We start from the raw sequence: 19,510 nt of genomic DNA on the forward strand, positions 1-19,510 counted from the left end.
GTCATCCTACCAGTTTCCTGAAAACTAATTCTGAATGTAAAGTTATATGATTGTCAGGTTGGATGCTTATTTTCCAAAAGCCATTTTTCTTTTAGTAAATGAAATGAATTACCAAGGCTGAACGTTTCAGTGGCCTAGAATTTGTGTGTGTGTGTATAAATAGTTATCATTATTCTTTAATTGTGTTTTATCGTAAAGAGGAAATCATGATATTCACTTTTTAATTTTCTTTGAAAGGCGTATCTACACGCATGCACGCACACGCACACACACATTCATACCCAGTACAAACACTACAAGTCAGGAGAATGAAATCAGAAGGACCTGGGCTTTGAAGATAACTTTTCACTCAGTCGGTCAGTCAGTCCTTCATTCCGTCAGTCATTTACTCAGCAAATATTGATGGAGCTCTAATGTGCCAGGGAGTCTTCTAGGTACTGCATATAAAACAGAGAATGGCAATAACAAGAACCCCTGCCCTGACTTATGTTCCTATCACTTCTTACTAGTTGTGGGTCCTTAAGCAAGTTCCATGGGCTCTCTCTGATTCATTTCTCTGTTCAGCTTTGACTCACACCCCCTTCGGGAAGCAGACTTTGAGTGCAGCCTCCCTGACCAGAAATGAGAGCACTGTCCCAGATGGTTCAGATTGTCCAGGGAACCCAGACTGTTCAGTTCTTCTTGTACTACCACAGAAGAGAGTTGACATATTCAGAAGGAAAAGGGAAATCTTGAGTGTGAATCCAAGAGAAATTCATTTTTGTCAGACGTCATTCCAAGTGCTAGGGATACAGTGACAAATAGAACACGCTCTTTGTCCTCAAGATACTCAAAAACTAGTTGGGAAGAAAACACACACACAAATAGACCACATAAAACAATCAGTGCCCTGAAGAAGACATTGCAGGATACCACAAAACCAGTGCAAGAAAATGTAAAGTCCAACTGAGGGAGAGTTGGGAGGAGTTAGGAAAGTCCTTACAAGACAGGGATGCCTGAGAGAGAAGTAAGAGTTTGCCAGGCACACTCTTCCTTGCATGACTGACTTGGAGGAGAAGCATGAGTAAGGACAGCCAGTTTGGGGAACTGTCAGTGCAGTAGATCTGGACTGTAATGTGGAGAAGGGAGAAAGCACAGTAAGGCTGAGCACCTGGGCAGGATACCATTAGAGCTGCCATTCTTTGCAGGGAGCGGTAGGAGTTTGGATTTACTGGCAGTGAGCCCCGTGGAGGAAACCTTGATAGGGACGGCAGTGGGAGGGGAGGAAAACAGTCAGCAAAGGATGTCAAGATAGTCCTTGAAAGGCATCACTGGTGGTCCAGTGAGTAAGACTTCACACTCCCAATGCAGGGACCTGGGTTCAATCTCTGGTCAGGGAACTGGATCCTGCATACATGCCACAACTAAGAGTTCACATGCCACAACTAAGAAGTCTGCATTGCTGCAACTAAGAAGTCTTCATGCCACAACTAAAAGATGCCACATGCCGCAACAAAGATCCCATGTGCCACCTGGCGTGGCAATCAATCGATCAATCAATCAATCAATCAATAAGTAAATAAATAAATAAAATATGTATTTATATATAAAAAGAAAGGCATCAAGGGCAAGACCATGGAAAAAGGGGAATATATGTAAGATATTTGGGAAGTGGTACCTACAGCACTTGATAGTTATGACTTTGTGAGAAGAAAGAGAGGAGTCTGGGTAGGCTCCCCACTGGGCACCTAGAAATGGTTAAATTCCTTATCAGGCTAAGAAATAACAATTTGAGGGGGTAGGTGATGAGTTCAGCTTTGAAAATATTAAATTTGAGGTTCCACCATAACACCATGTCTAAACCCAGAGGGGTACCATTAATGGGATTACTGATTAAACATACAGGCTTCAGAGCAATGTATTTCCAAGAACACACCTGAATTCAAATCACAGATGGGAAGACGGTATAGACAGATCTGTTCAGCCTCACTCACAGACACACCCGTCTAGCAAGCTCTTGATTGGATTATAATTTTTCACAGTTACTTGGGACTTGGGCAGTGCTGATGTCTTGTTCCCTTCCAGCCGAGTAGCAGCTAAGACATCCTCACCCCTTCGCTTCTATGAAGTTTGTGTAATGTCTCATGATAGGGGCACTATATTTTGAGCAAACTGAAAAGTATAATAAATATGTTTACAATAAATAGCTATTAAAATGATCTTCCCTATTTGGCACAAGAAAAGAAGTTTTTGGTGATGTCTTATGGGACTTTGAATTCACCAGCACCTGGCAAAGACCTGTTCTGTGGATGTTTTCAATATTTTAGAATGATTGGTTCATTTCTGGAGGTGTGTTCCAAAGTTCCCAGGAGCAGTAGAGAGAGACCTGGACTTGGAGACAGAAGACTTTACATCCAGGCCAAGATTTGCCACTTTGGGGGCAGGTTTTTAACCAGTCTGAAACTTAGATTTGTCGTCTGTATGATAAAAGTAAATCTTGACTGGTAGATCTTTGTGAGAGTTAACTAGAATGTGGAATAGGAAAATATTCTGTGAATTGTGCAGTGTGGATACATACCTGTTTGCAATTCTTTTTTTTTTTTTTTTCTTTTTGCGGTATGCGGGCCTCTCACCGTTGTGGCCTCTCCCGCTGCGGAGCACAGGCTCCGGACGCGCAGGCCCAGCGGCCATGGCTCACAGGCCCAGCCGCTCCGCGGCATATGGGATCCTCCCAGACCGGGGCACGAACCCGTATCCCCTGCATCGGCAGGCGGACTCTCAACCACTGCGCCACCAGGGAGGCCCTGCAATTCTTAATTATGTAATTCTCATTGCAATTATTAATGGCTCCAGATGAATGTTAAGAAATGAAAGCAGACTGTGGAAAGAGGTCCCTTTGCGTTCTCGACCTGCTGGGCCACAGGGCTCAAGTCGAATTCTAGAATACCACGTGGCAGTGATACGGAGCAGCCTTTATCAGAGAAACTTACAAGTCAGAGACCATCAAGAGAAGAGAAGGTCCAGGTCCACCAACCCTATCAACCCTCAGAAAGAGATGCTGGGACCAGGCTCTTGTGCTGAGCACAGTGTTCCAAAGAACCCCTGGCTTCTCTCTTCTCATAGGGCAAGAGTGAGAGCAATTTTGTCAGTGGAGGAATCAAATTCTGAGGGCACCAGGCCAGCTGGGCATAGGGCCAGCTCTTTACTGCATTGTCTGGTAGTCCCGCAGGAACAGGAAGGAAGCCAGGGCCCCTGCAGGAAGCTGACTTGAGTGCAGCCTCCCTGACGGAGAGAACCGGGGAGCACTTCCAGCCGGTTCATTGTCCAGGCTACCCGGAGTGTGTGCTCCATGGTCACTGGTATCCAGTTCTTTTTGTCCTACCACAGTGGACAGCTGAGAGACTCAGAAAAAGGAAAATCTAGTGCATACACCCAAGTGAAATCCGCATATGTGAAACCACATTTGTTGTGATGTAAAAGTAAAAATAGAGGTTCTCCTGAATCTCATGCTTCCAGAGTCCAGCTAAGAAAGTTACTTCTTCCAGTCATCTTACCTCAATCACAGAGAATCATTTGGTTAAACTGAGCTGAGACGAATGGGTGCACAGTATCCTCGTACGCTGTTTCCTCTTTATGGGACCTAAGTTGGGCAGTTCACCTCTCTAAGCTTTCATACCAGCAAAATGTAGATAGTGCTTCTCCCAATTCACGTAAAGGTCTGTAAAGTGCTGTCATAGATGAGTGTGTAAAATTGCAGTAGGTATATTAGTTTATTACTTGAATGTTGAATGGAAGCTCAGCTAAAATCTTAAAATTTTTATTTTCTTTATTTTGTTGAAGTATAGTTGATTTACAATGTTGTGCTAATTTCTTCCATACAGCAAAGTGACTCAGTTATACATATACATATATCTATATTCTTTTTCATATGCTTTTCCATTGTTTTGTCACAGGATATTGAATATAGTTTCCTGTGCTATACAGTAGGACCGTGTTGTTTATCCATTCCATATGTAGTAGTTTGCCTCTGCTAACCCCGAACTCCCAGTGCATCCCCTCCCCCACCCCACCTCCCACTTGGCAACCACGAGTCTGTTCTCTATGTCTGTGAGTCTGTTTGTCTCTTAGACATGTTGATTTGTGTCGTATTTTAGATTCCACACATGAATGATATCATATGGTATTTGTCTTTCTCTTTCTGACTTACTTCACTTAGTATGATAATCTCCAGGTCCATCCATGTTGCTGCAAATGGCATTATTTCATTCTTTTTATGGCTGAGTAATATTCCATTGTATATATGTACCACATCTTCTTTATCCATTCATCTATCTATGGACATTTAGTTTATTTCCATGTCTTGGCTATTGTAAATAGTGCTGCTATGAACAAAGGGATGCATGTATCTTTTCAAATAATAGTTTTGTCTGGGTATTTGCCCAGGAGTGGGATTGCTGGAATCATTAAAAATTTCTTAAAGTTCAGATACATAAATTGGGGTCCAGGAAAATTTTAATTACTTTCTAAACTTACATTGGAAATGAGAAGTGGAGATAACACTAAGACCCAGATTTCCAAACTTCTAGTCCAGTGTTTTTCGACAATATCATGATCTAGGAAGACTACTCTTGTTTTTATCTTTTTAATGATTTATGAATTTAATGTTTTCACTAGTTATATGTAAGTTTTGAATTTAAAGCTTAAACAATAGACAATGTATTATATGTTCTTTTTGCAAAGAACTCTAAAACTTAGATTAAGCATTTTTTTCTTATTTACTAGAGTAAAATACACCAAAATGGAGCTGAGATAAATTAGATTGTAGCTCCAAGTGTGATTGTGTCTCACAGCAAAGTGGCAATGGGCTGTGAGAACTATAAGCACCTCAATAATTGCCTGATTTTCTATGCCATGAGAAATTCTGCACAGTTATTTCTGAGATTGAATGTAATTTAACATTTATGATTTACTATTCACAGCAATAGTAAATATTCCCACCTACAGTGCCAGAATCTTACTTAAGTGAGCCTTGGTCTCAGCTAAGTGCCCACCACTGGGTAATTCCTGGTCTCTGACAGCCCGACTCAATGAGCTAAATCATCACATCTGAAATTAGCAATTCCAAAGTGGAATTACCAGTGAAGGTGTGCCATTCATTGCTTCAGTACCTTCTTGTGTGTACTTGTAGAAATTCTGGATAGTTGTGTCCTGGCCAAGATGGGCACATACATGGGAGGAAATAAGTGAGGTGAAAATCCATTAGCACAGTCTTTGTGTTATAATTAGTAATCTGTTCCCACCTCAATAGTAGAAAGGCCAGTCACATACTAACCGGTAGTGCCCTATTCCATAGACCAGGAATTGGCGTGTCTGTGGAGCTCTTCTTCCTGGGCCAGAAATAATCCATGACAGTGTTTACAGGCAGCAGAACCTCTTCACTGCTTCAAACCCAGAATCTTAACTTTTGATTGGCTCAGCTTACTGTCCAACTACTAACAGCAAAATATTTGGAATATTTTTATAAGTAATCATCCTATATTTTTTCATTGTTTTAATTTCATCTTATCTTCTCAGTAACATTTTTCTGTGAAACATGTTCAGTTTTACTCAAAGTGAAATATTTATATGTGCATTCTCACCCATCATGTTGTTCAAATAATAATAATAGTGAACATTTTGAGTGTTAATTATGTGCCAAATATTGTTCAAGAGCTTAAACGTATCGTGTCATTTAAACATCACATTGACCCAATGATGAAGGTGCTGTTTTTCCTCATTTTGCAGATGAGGAAATGAAGCCCCAGAGAGGTTAAGTTACTTCCCCAAGGTCACACAGCTAACAAGTCATAGAGCTGAGATTCAAGCCCAGGACAGGCAAACTCCAGATTCAAGCTCAAATATTACTCTGTAAAAGTTTCAACACATGTACTATATACAGTATGATTTCATTTTTTCCAATTTTTAAAATTGTTATAAAATACACACAAAAAATTTACTGTCTTACCAATTTTTAAGTATATGCAGTTCAGTGGTATTAAGTATTCATTTTGTTGTGCAACCATCACCACAGTCCATCTCTGGAGCTCTTTTCATCTTGCAAAACTGAAACGCTCTACTCGTTAAACAATAACTCCCAATCTTTCCCTCCCCCAAGTACCTGGTAACTACCATTCTACTTTCTGTCTCTATGAATTTGACTGCTCTGGTGCCTCATATAAATGGAATCATACAGTCTTCTTGTGGTTGGCTTATTTCACTTAGCATAATGTCCTCAAAGTTCTTCTGTGTTGTAGCATGTGTCAGAATCTCCTTCCCCTTTAAGGCTGAATAATATTTCATGGTATGTGTACACCACATTTTATCCATTCATCTGTCAATAGACACTTGGGTTGCTTCCACATCTCAGCGATTATGAATAATGCTGCTATGAACATGAGTGTAGGATTTCAATTTTATTATCTACTTTTACTCACCTCTGTGGTATTCCTTACTTGGTTTTTTGGTTCAGATTATTTTCTAAATGTAACCTGGCTTTGAATCCTGGTTCTGTTCCTTGCTAGCTCAGCGACCTTGAACAAGTTACATAAGTGCTCTGTGACTATTTCCTTAGAAAAAAAATTGAAACAGTAATAATACCTACCTTGTGGGATAGATGTGAAGTCTAAATGAGAGGCTACTCCTAAGTGAGAATGCACATGTGTATTTCACTAGTAAATGCTCCCCTAACATTTATTGTAATTGTTTTGACTACATCCAGTAAATACACGCTGGGTTAGGTCGTGATTGTCCCGAGGTACAGCCCATTGGTGTTCGCCAGCAACTCCTCCCGGCCGTCCACTCTGGCCGTCTTGCCTGAGTGCCCTGGTGCCGCCTCGTGAGATTCTTGTGCTGCTGGTGACGGCTGTCTCAGTCTGTGGCTATCACTAATGCTCTTACAGGAGACAGATGTGGAAACCCCACTGTGTCTTTCAGCAAGACCTTACTTAGGGGCTGGGACTTAGAAAAATCTGACGCCTTCTGCCTGTGGTCAGAGACCACAAGCAGAACTCTGATCCCCGAGGCCCTGCTGGCTCCCAGCGATCCTTCCCCTGGATCTCCACCCTGCTCTCACTGATGATCTTCCTGGGGCAGCCCTGAGCATTAGGATCTAGGCTGGCACCTCTGTGAGAACCCACAGGAGGAGGAAGTCCTTCCTCCTCACCCCAAGCCCTACCTCAGTTCCTAGAGGAGGAACATTTGTTTCTCAGGCTGATGGATGGTACAAACATTAATTCCCTTTCAGGAGAAAATTCTCAGCTTCAAACAGTTTACAACAAAGAGCTGAGTCTATCACTGGCCTGGAACAGGCCATCATGTTGGGTATATTTTCCCAAATCTACATTTCAGTCCTAGGTGATATCACCTCTGGGACAGTAGTCTGACCCACAATGTGCAGTGACAACATCAGTCCAGTTTCATTTCATGATTTCTCTTCAGGAAGGAAGAGAAGTCAAGGAAGCCACCTTTAAGGGAAATTTGGAAATTGCTGTCAAAACGTTCATGTATCAATTTTTGACTGAACTTTTCACTATCTGGCATTTACATTCTTGTATGAATATGAACAAATATAAATACTGAGATTTTATTTTCCACTTTTTTGTAGCAGCCCAAACAAAACAAACCCTAATAGAAATGTCTATTAACAGAGTTTTAGAGAATTACACTGTATTTAGGCTGTTAAAGGAAGGCGATAGATACACAGACACTTGCATAGAAAGATGCCCAGATGAAAGGGCAAAAAGCAAGTTGAAGAACACCATGTATGAGATGAGTCCGGTTTTTTTAAAATGCATAGAGGGCTTCCCTGGTGGCGCAGTGGTTGAGGGTCCGCCTGCCGATGCAGGGGACGCGGGTTCGTGCCCCAGTCCGGGAGGATCCCACATGCCGCGGAGCGGCTGGGCCCGTGAGCCATGGCCACTGAGCCTGCACGTCCGGAGCCTGTGCTCCGCAACGGGAGAGGCCACAACAGTGAGAGGCCCGCGTACCGCAAAAAAACAACAACAACAACAAAACAAATAAAAATGCATAGAGATCCATAACCCTTATACATACATAGACAATTTCTGGAAACTATACAATAAAAACTATTGTAGACTAAGGATGTGGGGACTTACAGAAGACTTGTCTTTAGCCATACTGCATCTTAAGTTTACTCTTTGATTTTTTTGCCATGATCGTATTTAACCTGTTCAATTAAAATGTTTTAAAGTAGTTTAAAAAACTAAAATTAAAAAGTAGGGACCCCACAGGCACCCTGTTTCATAATGAGACAATAGTAAATTGTTTTCTTTTTAAAAAACAGATAGAAGAATAATTTTCAACAACAAAATGGCATCCCTGCTCTTGCATCCGCCAGCCCCAATACTCGAATGAGTGTCTAGGCGAACTGGAAGATCCCCCTTTCCTATTTAGCACAGTGAAAGCAAGAACATCCGTGCCATTAGCCTTACTGCAAAATATGTTTTTTCTCATTGATCTGAATTCTATGAAACAGCTATTTGTGCTTTTAATCTCTGGGATCCTGCTTTTGATAATAATTGCTTACATCCTGATACTCAGTAGTCTTCTTTATGGATATTATAGGCATGTGATTTTATGAGGAGCACTGATATCACTTATGAGTAACACTCTTCTGGTTGCTAAACAGACCAAAACAATAGATGATATTCAAATGTGTATGCACATACAAAATAAAATATTAAAATGGGTAGCTATCGATATATTTCCTTTTTAGATACATAAATGGAGATGCGTTTTTGATGTAATGAAGGCCATCTTCATTAAGTTAAACTTCGTTAAAAAAAATTTTTTTAGAAAGAAAAAGGAAACTTTATTTTAATGCTGTTTAGCCCCAAAGCATGTATTTCAGTATCAGAGCATTGCCAGAATGAATTTAAGAAAGGTTCTACACCCTGGGTATTTTATTCCTTATACTTACTCTTCTGAAGTTCACTGGCCAGATTTCCTCTACCGTAAAGTTGCATCTAAATAGGATATTCCTCAAAAATCTAGCAGGTAAACTCATTTAGAAGCCTAACTACTTTTCTTTTTTTTTTTTTTTTTTTTTGTGGTACGCGGGTCTCTCACTGTTGGGGCCTCTCCCGTTGCGGAGCACAGGCTCCGGATGCGCAGGCTCAGCGGCCATGGCCCACGGGCCCAGCCGCTCCGCGGCATATGGGATCCTCCTGGACCGGGGCACGAACCCGTATCCCCTGCATCAGCAGGCAGACTCTCAACCACTGCGCCACCAGGGAGGCCCCTAACTACTTTTCAATATGTGGGTCAGGGCTAAGAGCCCAAGGCAAGGGCTTCTGCTCTTTCATTAGGAATCCACCTCGGGATGTGAAATAGGAAATATCCGCCAGGCTCATCTAGCAGATGCTGGATAGCTCAAGATACAAAGCAGCCCTGTGACTTAAAAGACCTACTGGCAATGGGGACAGGGAAATGTCTCTCTTAGTTTGCAGAAAAAGCATAAAAATGATCTGTTATATTCTGTCTCAGGGACACTTTGGTGCCAACTTGCTTGGCATAGCATAGTATTCTCCTGTCACCTCGTGGATTGTATCATGACAGATAGGTAATTGGGCTCCGGAGACGATGTCAGCAAAGTGTCAATATGGTTTGACCAGTGCCCCTAAATAATATTGATGACAGGAAAGGGAGAGAGATTAATCAGGTGTGAACCTGTCAAATGTTCAGAGCATGTGGTGGTTTCCCGAAATAGGCACAACTAACAAAAGAATGCTAAGTGGACTTGAACAGAATAGCTTATTTAGTGATCTTGAGAAAAACAGAGCTAAGATCCAAGAGAGATTTATAAGCAAGTTCATTTTCCATCAGCATCCCTCTCTCCAAAATGCTTTAAAAAGAGGGAGATCTATTATTATATTTTCTGGGGAAAAAATTTCATTCTTCCTAAAAATCAGTCATGAGAAAAAGATCAAATTAAAAGGCGTGTCACTAAGCTGAAAGCAAAGTGCTGACGAAGCCATTGTGAGGCATATTATCAGTGTGGGTCATGGGGAATCCACACAAGCTGAAGTCTATTTGTTTCTTTACTCTGTATCCCACTGAAAGATCAAATCCATTACACCCGAAAGTCATCATCACACTTTGCCTTATCATGCCAACCACCTCTCCTGGGTCTTTCACAGATACCTGACCCTCTGTTACTACAGCTTTTCTCTTTGTTCCAAATCTAAGTTCGGAGCAGTATCGCAACAACCTTCCAAAATAACTTCCAACCTTGACTCTCCCCCCATCCTACAACTTTATAACTGTCATCATCACTGTACGGCTTCACATAAATTAGAATCACCCAGGAACCATTAAAAATGCTGATCATCAGGCCTTGCCTCAGAATAATTAAATCAATATCTTTGGGGATCAGGTCTGGTTACCCTGGATTTTCTGCAAACTCTTGAGGTTTCAAGTGTGTCACCAGGGTTGAGAACCACTGATTTGGGGTTAGGTTGAGCTGCACTAAATAAAGAAAGAAGGAAGGAGGGAGGGAGGGAGGGAGGGAGGGAGGATTGAAGGGTGGCTTAAACAAGATGAAAGCTTATTTCAGTTTCCTTTTTGTGTGAGAGAAGCCCATGCCCCTCCCAACAATCTTCTCTGGCATTCTTGGGGTTTGACCACATCCTCAGGATCCAGTAAGGCTTCTAGAGCTGCAGCCATCACATTCACATTGCAGGTGGAAGGTAGAGAAGGGGGAAAAGAAAGCATGACTTCTCTCTCTGAAAATGCCTTTCCATACATACTTCTATTTACATATCGTTAGCTGCATGACCACACTTACCTTCATGACCACACCTAGCTGCAAAGGTGGCTGAGTTATGTGGCCTTTAATTGGGCATGAATATGCCTCCCTAAAAATGAGGGTTCTGTTACCAAAGAAGAAGGGGGAAATGAGCACTAGGAGGCAACTAACAGTTTCTGTTCCAACTGTTAATTCTTCAAAAGAGCCCTGCTACTATCCTGTTCACACACCTTCAAGGGCTCCCCGTTAGCTTCCTGGTTAAATCCACACTCCTTCAGTCACTACTTAGAGTTCTGAAGTCCCTCCTCCTTTTACCTTCTCAGCTTTTCCTCACTCTACATCATGGACATTCTGAAAATATGTTCACCCTCTCATTTCTGGCCCTTCTGTCTGCACCTGAACTATCCCATCACACTCCTGCCAGTTAAACATCATTCTGCAGGGAGGACCAGCTCGAGGAAGTCTCCCTCACCTTGCCCACACCCCCAATGTCTAGCAACAGCTCATGAATTAAAAACTTGCCTCCCCACATTCCCAAAGCAAATTACATTGATTATAAAGTTATATTGTACCTTAACTGTAATTCTTTGCCTCTGTATCTGTCTTCTCTCTCACATGGTAAGATTCATGATGCCAAACGCCATGCCTCATTTGTGTTTGTAAACCCTTCGTGCCTGCCACTTAGCAGCTACTCAGTAACTATTTGCAATTTGAATTAAATTTGTAGCCCTTTAGAGCAGCGGTCCCCAACTTTTTTGGCACCAGGGACCAGTTTTGTGGAAGATAATTTTTCCATGGACGAGGGGTTGGGGGATGGTTCAGGCAGTAATGCAGTGGGGAGCGGCAGATGAAGCTTTGCTTGCTCGCCTGCCACACATGTGCTGCTGTGTGGCCCGGTTCCTAACAGGCTGCAGACTGGTACCAGTACATGCCTTGAGGGTTGGGGAACCCTACTTTACAGATTTAGGGGTTTTCTTTAGTGTTTGAAAACTATCTTTTTGTCATGAGCCATAAACACACACAGAGACACACACTGATACTTTTGTCCTTGTAGATATTTTTTACTATGTACGGCAAAAATTGGAAAGTTATTTTGTACTAAATAGTAAGGTAATTCGGCCAAGGGAGTTTTGAAAATGCTCATCATATGTGTCTACGAATATGTTTATCTAGCACACACATGTACACACATATATATGTTAAATGTACATACTACCTTACTATATGTGATGTATGATACTGCATTAATTTTTTAGGAAGCATGCTAATTGTGTTAGGCTAGTTTAATGCCTGACATTAACACAAAATAAGTTACTCTATATGTAGGGAGATAAATGATCAAGATGGAAATACAGGATGTTTGGAATATTTGAGAAAATGAGCATGGATAATAATACTTTGCCTCTTATCTTTGTCAGCACTGAGAAGGGTGTACCTTTACAGTAGACTAGTGAGGTAGGCAGGATAATGGTCCTCAAAGATGTTCACATCCTAATCTCCAGGCTCTGTGAAAATGTTACCCTATGTGGCAGAAGGGACTTTGCAAAATGTGATTAATGGTAGAAGCCTGAGATGGGAGATTATCCTGGATTATCAAGGTGAGCCCAATCTAATCACGAGTCTTTAAAATAGAGAAACTGTAGATAGCCTCATCCACCAGAGGGCAGACAGCAGAAGCAAGAAGAACTACAGTCCTGCAGCCTACGGAACGAAAACCACAATCACAGAAAGATAGACAAAATGTAAAGGCAGCAGACTATGTCCCAGATGAAGGAACAAGATGAAACCCCAGAAAAACAACTAAATGAAGTGGAGATAGGCAACCTTCCAGAAAACGAATTAAGAATAATGATAATGAAGATGATCCAGGACCTCGGAAAAAGAATGGAGGCAAAGATCGAGAAGATGCAAGAAATGTTTAACAAACACCTAGAAGAATTAAAGAACAAACAAACAGAGATGAACAATACAATAACTGAAATAAAAACTACACTAGAAGGAATCAATAGCAGAATAACTGAGGCAGAAGAACGGGTAAGTGACCTGGAAGACAGAATGCTGGAATTCACTGCTGCGGAACAGAATAAAGAAAAAAGAATGAAAAGAAATGTAGACAGCCTAAGAGACCTCTGGCACAACATTAAACGTACCAACATTCACATAATAGGGGTCCCAGAAGGAGAAGAGAGAAAGAAAGGACCCAAGAAAATATTTGAAGAGATTATAGTCGAAAACTTCCCTAGCATGGGAAAGAAAATAGCCACCCAAGTCCAGGAAGCGCAGAGAGTCCCAGGCAGGATAAACCCAAGGAGGAACACACCAAGACAAATAGTAATCAAATTGACAAAAATTAAAGAGAAAGAAAAATTATTGAAAGCAACAGGGAAAAATGACAAATAACATACAAGGGAACTCCCATAAGGTTAACAGCTGATTTCTCAGCAGAAATTCTACAGGCCAGAAGGGAGTGTCACCATGTATTTAAAGTGATGAAAGGGAAGAACCTACAACCAAGATTACTCTACCTAGCAAAGATCTCATTCAGATTCGAAAGAAAAATCAAAAATTTTACAAAGAAGCAAAAGCTAAGGGAATTCAGCACCACCAAATGAGCTTTACAACAAATGCTAAAGGAACTTCTCTAAGAGGGAAACACAAGAGAAGAAAAGGACCTACCAAATCAATTAAGAAAATGGTAATAGAAACATACATATCAATAATTACCTTCAATGTGAATGGATTAAACGCTCCAACCAAAAGACACAGACAGGCTGAATGGATATAACAAGACCCGTATATATGCTGTCTACAAGAGACCCAATTCAAACCTAGGGACATATACAGACTGAAAGTAAAGGGGTGGACAAAGATATTCCATGCAAATGGAAATCAAAAGAAAGCTGGAGTAGGAATACTCATATCAGATAAAATAGACTTTAAAGTAAAGAATGTTGCAAGAGACAAGGAAGGACACTACATAATGATCAAGGGATCAATCCAAGAAGAAGATACAACAATTATAAATATATGTTCACCCAACATAGGAGCACCTCAATACATAAGGCAAATGTTAACAGCTATAAAGGAGGAAATCAACAGTAACACAATAATAGTGAGGGACTTTAACACCTCAGTTACACCAATGGACATATCATCAAGACAGAAAATTAATAAAGAAACACAAGTTTTAAATGATACAATAGACCAGATAGATTTAATTGATATTTATAGGACATTCCATCCGAAAACAGCAGATTACACTTTCTTCTCAAGTGCACACTGAATATTCTCCAGGATAGATCACATCTTGGGTCACAAATCAAGCCTTGGTAAGTTTAAGAAAATTGAAATCATATTAAGCTTCTTTTCTGACCACAACGCTATGAGATTAGAAATAAATTACAGGAAAAAAAAAGTAAAAAACACAGACACATGGAGGCTAAACAGTAAGTTCCTAAATAACTTAGAGATCACTGAAGAAATCAAAGAGGAAATCAGAAAATACCTAGAGACAAATGACAATGAAAACACGATGATCCAGAACCTATAGGATGCAGCAAAAGCAGTTCTAAGAGAGAAGTTTATAGCAATGCAGTCCTACCTCAGGAAACAAGAAAAATCTCAAACAATTTTACCTTACACCTAAAGGAACTAGAGAAAGAAGAACAAACAAAACCCAAAGTTAGCAGAAGGAAAGAAATCATAAAAATCAGAGCAGAAATAAATGAAATAGAAACAAAGAAAACAGTAGCAAGGATCAATAAAACTAAAAGCTGGTTCTTTGAGAAGATAAACAAAATTGATAAACCTTTAGCCAGACTCATCAAGAAAAAGAGGGAGAGGACTCAAATCAATAAAATTAGAAACGAAAAAGGAGAAGTTACAACAGACACCGCAGAAATACAAAACACCCTAAGAGACTACTACAAGCAACTCAATGCCAATAAAATGGACAACCTGGAAGAAATGGAAAAACTCTTAGAAAGATATAACCTTCCAAGATTGAACCAGGAAGAAATAGAAATTATGAATAGACCAATCACAAGTAATGAAATTGAAACTGTGATTAAAAATCTTCCAACAAACAAAAGTCCAGGACTAGATGGCTTCACTGGTGAATTCTATCAAACATTTATAGAAGAGCTAACACCCATCCTTCTCAAACCCTTCCAAAAATTTGCAAAGGAACACTCCCAAACTCATTCTATGAGGCCACCATCACCCTGATACCAAAACCAGACAAAGTTACTACAAAAAAAGAAAATTACAGACCAGTGTTACTGATGAATATAGATACAAAGATCCTCCACAAAATACTAGCAGACAGAATCCAACATCACATTAAAAGGATCATACACCATGGTCAAGTGGGATTTATCCCAGAGATGCAAGACTTCTTCAGTATACACAAAGCAATCAATGTGATACACCATATTAACAAACTGAAGGATAAAACCATATGATCACCTCAATAGATGCAGAAGAAGCTTTTGACAAAATCCAGCACCAATTTATGATAAAAACTCTCCAGAAAGTGGGCATAGAGGGAACCTATGTCAACATAATAAAGGCCATGTACGACAACCCCACAACAAACATCATTGTCAATGGTGAAAAACTGAAAGCATTTCCTCTAAGATCAGGAACAAGACAAGTATGTCCACTCGCGCCACTATTATTCAACGTAGTTTTGGAAGTCCTAGCCACGGCAATCAGAGAAGAAAAACAAATAAAAGAAATACAAATTGGAAAAGAAGAAATAAAACTGTCACTGTCATAGAAAATCCTAAAAATGCCACCAGGAAACTACTAGAGCTAATCAGTGAATCTGGTGAAGTTGCAGGGTACAAAATTAATGCACAGAAATCTCTTGCATTCCTATACACTAACAACGGAAGATCAGAAAAAGAAATTAAGGAAACAATCCCATTCACCATTGCAACAAAAAGAATAAAGTACCTAGGTATAAACCTACCTAAGGAGGTAAAAGACCTGTACTCAGAAAACTATAAGACACTGATGAAAGTAATCAAAGATGATACCAACAGATGGAGAGATATACCATGTTCTTGGACTGGAAGAGTCAATATTGTGAAAATCACTATACTACCCAAAGCAATCTATAGATTCAATGCAATCCCTGTCAGATTGCCAATGGTATATTTGCAGAACTAGAACAAAAAAATCTAAAATTTGTATGGAGACACAAAAGACCCCAAATAGCCAAAGCAATCTTGAGAGGAAAAAAAAACGGAGCTGGAGGAATCAGACTCCCTGAGTTCAGACTATACTACAAAGCCACAGTCATCAAGACGATATGGTACTGGCACAAAAACAGAAATATAGATCAATGGAACAGGATAGAAAGCCCAGAGATAAACCCACATACCTATGGTCAACTGATCTATGACAGAGGGGGAAAGGATATGCAATGGAGAACAGACAGTCTCTTCAATAAGTGGTGCTGGGAAAACTGGACAGCTACATGTAAAAGAATGAAATTAGAACACTCCCTAACACCATTCACAAAAATAAACTCCAAATGGATTAAAGACCTAAATGTAAGACCAGACACTATAAAACTCTTAGAGGAAAACATAGGAAGAACCCTCTTTGATATCAACCACAGCAAGATATTTTTTGACCCACCTTCTAGAGTAATGGAAATAAAAACAAAAATAAACAAATGGGACCTAATGAAACTTTGCTTTTACACAGCAAAGGAAACTATAAACAAGACAAAAAGACAACCCTCAGAATGGGAGAAAATATTTGCAAACATATCAACAGACAAACGATTAATATCCAAAATATATAAACAGCTCATGAAGCTCAGTATCATAAAAGCAAACAACCCAATGCAAAAATGGCTGGAAGACCTAAATAGAGATTTCTCCAAAGAAGTCATACAGATGGCCATCAAACCCATGAAAGGATGCTCAGCATCACTAATCATTAGAGAAATGCAAATCAAAACTACAATGAGGTATCACCTCACACTGGTTAGAAGTGAGCATCATCAGAAAATCTATAAACGTGGACTTCCCTGGGCGCACAGTGGTTAAGAATCTGTCGGCCACTGCAGGGATCGAACACAGGTTCGATCCCTGGCCCGAGAATATCCCACATGCCACGGAGCAACTAAGCCTACATGCCACAACTACTGAGCCCACACGCTACAACTACTTAAGCCTGCGCACCTACAGCCCGAGCTCTGCAAGAAGAGAAGCCCCCGCTTGCCGCAACTAGAGAAAGCCCATGCACAGCAACGAAGACCCAACAAAGCCAAAAATAAATAAATTTATAATAAATAAATAATAAATTAAAAAAAATTTTTTAATCTACAAACAATAAATGCTGTGGAGAAAAGGGAACCCTCTTTCACTGTTGGTGGGAATGTAAATTGATACAGCTAGTATGGAGAATAGTGTGGAGGTTCCTTAAAAAACTAAAAATGGAGTCACCATATGACCCACTAATCCCACACCTGGGCATATACCCAGAGAAGACCATAATTCAAAAAGACACATGCACCCCAATGTTCATTGCAGCACTATTTACAATAGCCAGGTCATGGAGGCAACCTAAATGTCCATCAACAGATGAATGGATAAAGAAGATGTGGTACATATATACAATGGAATATTACTCATCCATAAAAGGGGCAAAATTGGGTCATTTGTAGAGATGTGGCTGGACCTAGAGACTGTCATACAGAGTGAAGTAAGTCAGAAAGAGAAAAACAAATATCGTATATTAACGCATATATGTGGAATCTAGAAAAATGGTACAGATGAACTGGTTTGCAAGGCAGAAACAGAGACACAGATGTAAAGAACAAACATATGGACACCAAGTGGAGAAAAAGTGGGGATGGCGGGAGTGGAATGAATTGGGAGATTGGGATTGACATATATACACTAATAAGTATAAATAGACAACTAACAAGAACCTGCTATATAGCACAGGGGACTCTACTTCACTTTGCTGTACGGTAGAAACTAACACAACATTGTAAAAAGCTATACCCCAATTTAAAAAAAGAAAAGAAAAGAAAACAAGGCAGAATTGCAGGAACCGGATTTCTAAATAAATAAATAAATTTTAAAAATAGAGAAACTTCCCCAGCTGTGGTCAGAAAGAAATCTGGTATCTAATGACAGAAAAAGGAACAGAAAGATGGTTTATTGCTATTTTTTTAAGAAGAAAGAGTGGGTCCGTGAACCAAGAAATGTAGGTATCTTCTAAAAGCTGGAAAGGGAAAGAAAATGGATTCTTTCATAGAAGCTCCAGACGGAAGCTTGGCCCCGATAACCTTTTGGTTCTAGTCCAGTCAGACGCATGTGGGAATTTTAATCTACAGAAGTGTAAGATGATGACTCTGTGTTGTTTTAAACCACTCACTTTGCAGTAATTTGCTATGGCAGCAATAGAATACTAATAGGTCTGCTTTCTACTGCACTGATGTCATTAAAAAAACTCCGCAAAACTTTTTTTCTCTCTCTCATAGTGGTGTAGAGTCAAGGTTGACTGATAAAATAGCCTTGCAGATAACTGAAAGGATGTCCAAGAACTGAAAAGGATGTCCATAAAGGTAGTCTCGTGGCCAACACACACTCCCCTGCCTGTTCACTGCTTGCTGATGCAGGAGCTTCAATCCTATGTAGAGGACATGCAGGGCCTTCCTTCCATGCATGGCCCTCTGGACCAGCGAGGATTGGTTGCCTGTTCTTACCTGTGATCAGATCTCCCTCAAGTGAGTGATTATACCACTGATGATAGTAATTTTTAAAACTAAAAATATCCATTTACATATCCAAGCATTCAGCCCGTGTCTGAGTCCCTGTTACGTATCTGGCCTGTGGTCCTCAAGAAACACTGGGCGGCAGGTAGCTTTAGTGCTTGTGCCTCCTGCTGAAAGTTAGATTTAAGACAATGTCTTTGTTCTTTTGTTAACATCTTTATTGGAGTGTAATTGCTTTACAATGGTGTGTTAGTTGCTGCTGTACAACAAAGTGAATCAGCTATACGTATCCATATATCCCCGTATCCCCTCCCTCTTGAAGACAATTTCTTCTTGATCCCTTTAGCATTACAATCCCACAGACCTGATCCTGCTCCCATCCTTTGTTAATTTTAATTGACAGGCAAAGAAATGATTAGATAATGAAGGCTTCATCCGTTTTCTTATTTTCATAACAACTAATGAATTAAAGAGGGATATTATGGGCCTTATGGGATTTCCAATTGTAATAGCCCCATTTTATGGCAGAGGCCATTAGCCTTCATTGCAGGCCATTCTTAATCTGGCCTCAGTCTGTTATTTGCAGCCTGTTAAATTCCTCGTGATCCAGACAACCTCAGCCCTATTAGCAGTAAGGTTCCATAGCTATGACAATGCCTGGAAATGATAAGCACTATTATTTTCTGTTATTATTATTTGGGGATATTTTGGCCAGCTTATTGCATTGCATGGAAACTCTCCTATTTCCTAAGGGCCTGGATGCAATCGTCAATATAAAATAGATTTTTCGAGTGTCATTTATTTCATTCATTCATTTAACCAATTACTCAGTGAGTCTCCACCATGCACTCTGCTATTACCAGTGACTATAAAGATGATGCCGCCTCTGCTGCTTCTTAGCTGTATGACTTTGGAAACTTGTGTACTTAACTTTTCTCACCTCTGTTTTCTCGTCCATAAAATGAGAATAGTATTATCACCTC

The 19,510-nt window shown here is 40.2% G+C and overlaps 1 protein-coding gene across 1 annotated transcript in view; it reads left to right on the forward strand.

Annotated features, from left to right (window-relative positions):
- The window catches only part of CNTNAP2 (contactin associated protein 2), a gene marked incomplete at both ends in the record, with an annotated part of 1,080,529 nt that overhangs the window by 1,001,634 nt on the left and 59,385 nt on the right, over positions 1-19,510 (forward strand). The gene's annotated exons all lie outside the window — the stretch shown is intronic.

The sequence above is a fragment of the Mesoplodon bidens genome (assembly GCF_964165515.1).
Source record: "Mesoplodon bidens genome assembly, chromosome: 9".
Classification (NCBI taxonomy): Eukaryota; Metazoa; Chordata; class Mammalia; order Artiodactyla; family Ziphiidae; genus Mesoplodon; species Mesoplodon bidens.